General features: G+C 36.4%; 1 long non-coding RNA gene across 1 annotated transcript; it reads right to left on the minus strand.

Annotated features, from left to right (window-relative positions):
* Window positions 1–1,512: 1,512 nt before the first annotated feature.
* On the minus strand, window positions 1,513–3,602 carry LOC138241899 (uncharacterized). Its single transcript, XR_011191190.1, has 3 exons — window positions 3,548–3,602; window positions 2,634–2,689; window positions 1,513–1,988 (listed from the first exon to the last, which is right to left on the minus strand). It is a non-coding gene; the product is annotated as an uncharacterized lncRNA (long non-coding RNA).
* Window positions 3,603–6,787: the final 3,185 nt, after the last annotated feature.

A 6,787-nucleotide genomic window follows, 5' to 3' on the forward strand; every position in this document is an offset into this window, starting at 1 on the left:
CCAAAATTTTATTGTGCTCAGATTACAATACTAAACACAAATATTTGCAACATAACATTCATTGAAAATTAACTCACTTCCAATACATTGCATTACAAATAAAAAATACACTTTGCAATTCAGATTTTTCACTACCTCATTTAAAAAAACAAAAGACATATTCTGTCATCACTAACATACTGTACAACTTAAAACAATGACATTGCATAACAAACATCTTTTGCCATCATTACAAATCTCAAAAAGCACACCCAGAACCTTTACTGTGCTCAAATCACAATACTCAACTACATCATGAAGATTGGCAATATAACATTAAGTGAGCATTCACTATTTCAAGTACATTGCATTACAAACATTAAAAACAGTTTACAGTTAGGGACATTGTCCTTGACAGAAAACAATTTACAAACCATTTTTCCCCAACATAATCAAGTTCTTTACAATCCAAGAAAACACCACTTTACAGGCTATGATCCCACATCCACTATCTCAAAACAATGCACAGAACATGGTGGTATGTTTCTAGGGTTAGAAGCAAAGTTAACCCAAAACAAGACAATAACAGCAAGCTAAAACTACTGAGCTAAAAGCTATCCCTAACCACACACACAAATAGGTACTTACCACCTGCCTCTTCAAGCTATGAAAGGGTGTTAAACATTACATCATTTCAACAAAACCTAAACAAACACTGCTCTTTAAGAAAAGAACTTGCATTCTAGCTCATTTGAAATAAATGAGTAAATTTGAAATAAATAAATGAATAAAAACACACAAAGGATGATTTCTCAAATCACTAAAAATACAGTACAGCTTAAAACAATGACATTGTATAACAAACATACCCACATTTCTCTGTCATCAATACAAATCCTCAAAGAGCACTCCCAGAAACTTTATTGTGCTCAAATTACAATACTACAGCATGACAATTGGCAACATAACATTCAGTGAGCATTAAACTATTTCAAGGACATTGCATTACAATTAATTAAAAACAAAGTTTACAGTTAGGGACATTGCCCTTTACAATACAAAACAATTTACAAACCATTTTTCCCCAACATAATCAAGTTCTTTACAATCCAAGAAAACACCACATTACAGGCTACAATGATCCCACATTCACTTGCTCAAAGCAATGCACAGAACATGGTGGTATGGTTCTAGGGTTAGAAGCAAAGTTAACCCAAAACAAAACAACAGCTAGCTAAAACTGAGCTAAAAGCTATCCCTAACCCCCCCCCCCCACACACACACAAGGTACTTACCACCTGCCTCTTCAAGCTATAAAAGGGTGTTAAACATTACAATTTACATACTTTCAACAAAACCTAAACAATCAAACACCACTCTTTAAAAAAATAACTTGCATTCTAGCTCATTTGAAAATAAAAACACACAAAGGATGATTTCTCAAATCACTAAAAACAGTACAGCTTAAAACAACAACATTGTATAACAAACACCCACATTTCTTTCTGTCATCAATACAAATCCTCAAAGAGCACTCCCAGAAACTTTATTGTGCTCAAATTACAATACTACAGCATGACAATTGGCAACATAACATTCAGTGAGCATTAAACTATTTCAAGGACATTGCATTACAATTAATTAAAAACAAAGTTTACAGTTAGGGACATTGCCCTTTACAATACAAAACAATTTACAAACCATTTTTCCCCAACATAATCAAGTTCTTTACAATCCAAGAAAACACCACATTACAGGCTACAATGATTCCACATTCACTTACTCAAAATAATACACAGAACAAAATTTACTTAACATACCACAACTATTTACTTCTTTTAAAAGTCCATTACTACTTCAGACAGGCTCCTCAACTCCATCCAGACACATGATTTGGTTGTAGAAAAAGTCTAAAGTTGAAACACTGGCAGAGGAAAAAGGTCCACTCAAAAGCTGCTCCTGATGAGGCCTCTTCAAGATGCACACCATTTTCACCTTCTGTTCCAATTCTGGTCAGGAAATAAAAATACTAAAAAATCTCACACTACAAACACCTCTCTTGGAAGATGGACACCGTCTCCCACATCTGCACCACATGCAGACATACAGGTACCCAATGAAACAAAGATCTGGCCACCACCTCCCACAAAATGACCAAAGTAGAAAAAAAACAACTTAAAGATTAGTTTACATTTATATTAAACATCAAAATAAAATACTTCAATTCATAACAAACCCTCCCCCAAAACCAAGAACTCCCTTCCCACAGAATACCCCTTGCAAAAAAAAAGGTAATTGTGCAGTTTCCCCATTAAGAAACAACTAAACTACCTCCACAATCAAAGAGAAAGAAATGCTCCAACTTCAGTTTTACATTGTATGAAAAAAAACATACCACCAACAACATACTTTACCTCCAGTACAATATTCACAATTCAACAAGCTATAAATGCCATCATGGTTCAAGGAAAAACCATCATGTAATTATTCCAAATGTCAACTTGCCCTCAAAAATTACTTTAGATATACAACAAAAATCAGTTACACACCCCAAACATACATCTCAATTTCTCCAACTCAAATCTTCCCAGAACACTGACCCTGATCTAAAAATACTACCTTCTTGTCAACCCCTAAAATGTGTATTCTCTTACCTGCCATCCTTGTGAAAGCACTCATCCAGGATTGTATTGTCTTATTTCTTCGAATGCTTACAAAAATCAAGGAAAATTAACAAATTCAGGTCCCAAGAGGTTTAAATCCTCATCTACCAGCCTTTGGAAAGCCATTTACAAAGGTCATCTTATTGAAGATAACCCATGGGTGAAAACATTTCAATTTAAAGATGCCAAAAAAATCCAGATTTCAGTAGACATGTTTCTTCAGAGTCTTTCAAAGAAAGTCTAGTTTCAACTGAATATGCTACCTTTCCACCCAACACATACCAAAAACTTTCCAAAACTCACATTAAATATTCTAAACACCTTCAAATTGTTTTTCAAATTACAACCCAAAGCCAACAAACACATCAAAACCACCCACCTTCAGGACATCACAGCTGCAAGCCAAGAGCTCCTACCCTTACAGGAGCCGGAAACAGAATGACTACTAGCCCCCAGACTGCATCTTTAAAACCCTTATGATTAACTCAGAGGTGTGGCCAATTCACCAAGAACCTATCCCAACATCTCCTTAAAATGGTCAATTTGCAAAGCCCTATTGTTTATAATGCAACACACACCTGTTTCCAATGACTAAACAAGTATTAGCCAGCCCATCTACAGATCCAGCCATTCAGAATGCACGGGTGATAATGCTGGGGGTTACTTAGAGGATCAGGATCTGCTGGGTACCACAAGTTTTTACAAATACTCAGTTGTGGGACTACACTACTTTTGTGGAACATTTGGACAGTCTTTAGAAGAAAGTTAAGTTTCAACTGAATATGCCACCTTTCCACCAGACACATACCAAAAACCTTCTCAAATTCACAGTGCACAAATATTCTAAACACCTTCAACCTTCAAACTTTTTCAAATTACTACCCAAAAACATCAAAACCACTCACCTTTCTCCGCAGTCTTCGGGCCACCACAGCTGCAAGCCAAGAGCTCCTACCCTTGCAGGAGCCAGAAACAGAATGACTACTGATCCCAATGCTGTGTCTTTAAAACCCTCATGATTAACTCAGAGGTGTGGCTAATTCAGCAAGAACCTATCCCAACATCTCCTCAAAATGGTCAGTTAGCAAAACCAAATTGTTTATAATGCAACACACCAGTTTCCAATGACAAAGTATTAGCCAACCCATCTACAGATCAAGCCATTCAGAATGCATGGGTGACAATGCAGGGATACTTAAGAGGTTCAGGATCTACTGGGTACCAAAACTTTTTACAAATACTTAGTTGTGGGACTACACTACTTTGTGGAACATTTGGACAGTCACCAGAAAATGCCTGATTTTGAATCCCATTCAAAGGGGATGTTTAATCTTTTTTCAGTAATAGAAATCAAATTGTATACTGTGTATGACACCGTGTTTAATATTAAAGTACTTAAAAAGTAGGTAGATTTAATAAAAACAAAATTGTTCAGTTGGAAATATAAAAATGTTTAATATTATACTGTAAATTAAAAACAGAAGCATAATGTAATATATAAATAATGTACACACAGTAGATGGTAGTGGAAGCTAAATAATAAAATGTACACAACAGTATTCCACCTTCTTCATACATAATTTTTATGCATCAAAATCTTTAACTTGGTGACTTACAATGGATTATGGAAAAGTTTAAACTTGTTGCTTCTACCATTATAAAGTTTATATACTGTACTTCATAAAAAGTCATAATGTTTTATCCTTTTCTAAGAATGTATAGTAAAAACACCACTTCATGTTATTATAAAAAAGTGGTACTGAATTAATACCACTTGATAATAATTTTAATATGGAACTGTGATGTTTTGGAAACAATTTGACATTTAATTATTAAAACTTTTAGTGTCCCCATTGAGGTCATGGAAAATAGATAAGATCACTGCATTGGCCATATATGATTTTTTGATATTAGGAATTTGTCTTTTCATAGACCCCAACTTGCTCTCCACGAGACACACAGACAGGGGGAGAAGCTGGGGGTCAGAGCACAGGGTCAGCCATTTTTACAGTGTCCCCAGAGCAGTTGGGGGTTCACTCAGGAGCCCAATGGCATAGGACTCCTCTGCCAGCCACAGATCCTCAGCCACAGAGCCACTACACTGCCCCGAGGAAAAGGGGATTTCCTGGGTCATATGGGGATTGAACCCACAACCTTGGTGTTATCAGCACCACGTGCTTACCAATTGAGCTAACCAGGCCCCGAAAGACTGGTCATGGACCGTAATGTAGCATGCTCTACCCTATTTCATACATTAAGAATTTTTACTATCTAAACCTATTTTTAACATGCTTGTGGTTTGAACACGGTGTGTCTTTTTTTGCAGATATATAAAAATATAGTGTACCTACTATTTACTTTTTAATGAGACTGTTTATTAGAAAACAAACATGTGCCCTAAGCAGGAACTGAACCCAGATCTCCCAGAGAGGAACCCACCCCCCAAACACACTACACCAACAGAGCACTTGCAAGCATCGCTGAAACAGACAAGTCAAAATGTACCGAAAGGAATCAAGAGTGAACGAGTCAGAAAAAAATAAAAAATTTACAAAGAAAGTGGACTGCGGTTATACCATCAGTTATATAAATACATCATATTTTGATCTATTGATATCATTACTAATTTCTTTTACTACATGATTCCATATTATATTCCCTACTAAGCAGATTCTAAAAAGTACACTTTTTTACTGGCATAAAAACAGCAAGGATTCATAGAAAATATATATAATTATATATTAAAATAGTATTTAAAACTACAAATATAGTCAGAAAGAGCACATCACAACTTTTCCAAAATAACTACAGTAAGTGACATAGTTAAAGACTGATGCATAAAATGTTTGTAAAGTGGAAAATTGTTGTGTACTGTTTATATAAGCTACCACTATCAGCCATGGATATTAAATATAATGTTTATATTCCTATATTAATATCTTTTATGATAATATGATCTTGAAGGACATTATGCTCCTGTTATTTTTATGCTCAGCTACCAAAATTTCCCTTTAGCTGTAAAATTCCATATTAATATTTAAACATGCACTTTGAATGCTTATTTCTGTATAAATCTCTTGATCACCAAACACAGAGAAGCTCAAAAGCGAAAACAGGAAGAATCAATGAATAGCATCCCACTCATAAGATTCAATCAGTTGCACTTTATTTAACCCAAAAAATGATAAATTTAGAATCCATCTTCAAATGAATAGACCTATTATATTGAGTTTGAATATCTTTTGATTTATAATAATGATTGCTTACACTTATATAGCACTTTTCTGGACACTCCACTCAAAGCACTTTACAGGTAATGGGGATCCCCTCCACCACCACCAATGTGCAGCACCCACCTGGATAATGCACCAGTCCGCTCCCCACACACCAGTTCTCAGTAGAGAGGAGAGTGATGAAGCCAATTCATAGATGGGGATTATTAGGAGGCCATGATTGGTAAGGACCAATGGGAAATGTGGCTAGACACTGGGGTTACACCTCTACTCTTTACAAGAAACACCATGGGATTTTTAATGACCACAGAGAGTCAGGACCTCGGTTTTACATCTCATCTGAAGGACGGCACCTGTTTACAGTATAGTGTCCCCACCACTATACTGGGGCATTAGGACCCACATGGACCACAGGGTGAGCACCCCCTGCTGGCCCCACTAACACCTCTTTCAGCAGCAACCTTAGTTTTTCCCAGGAGGTCTCCCATCCAGGTACTTACCATGCTCACACCTGCTTAGCTTCAGTGGGTTCCCAGGTGCAAGTTGCAGGGTGATATGGCTGCTGGCTCTAACCTTGTTAATTTAATCTTGTTTTCAGCTATTCACTATAGGTGTCAGCTATGAAGGTTTTACCCCTCACTGGACTTGGTATATTCTGAGGGGGAGGAGCCAGCCCAGCTCAGAGGATAAAAGAGCAGACTCCCTGTGCCTCTGTTTTCATTCAAGAGTCCGGGAGCTGAGTAGAGTGGTGAGTACTGTTTCTTTACTGGTTTTGGGACAAATCTTTCATTTGCTGGTTAGTCCCATGTTTTTTCTTACAAACTTTATTTTAGAGAAGGAGTGCTTAGATTAAATTCACTTGGCTGCTCCTACAAAACTTTTGTTGAGAAAAGTACTTTTAGCTTGATATTT

This window comes from Lepisosteus oculatus, chromosome 11 (genome assembly GCF_040954835.1).
Source record: "Lepisosteus oculatus isolate fLepOcu1 chromosome 11, fLepOcu1.hap2, whole genome shotgun sequence".
NCBI lineage: Eukaryota > Metazoa > Chordata > Actinopteri > Semionotiformes > Lepisosteidae > Lepisosteus > Lepisosteus oculatus.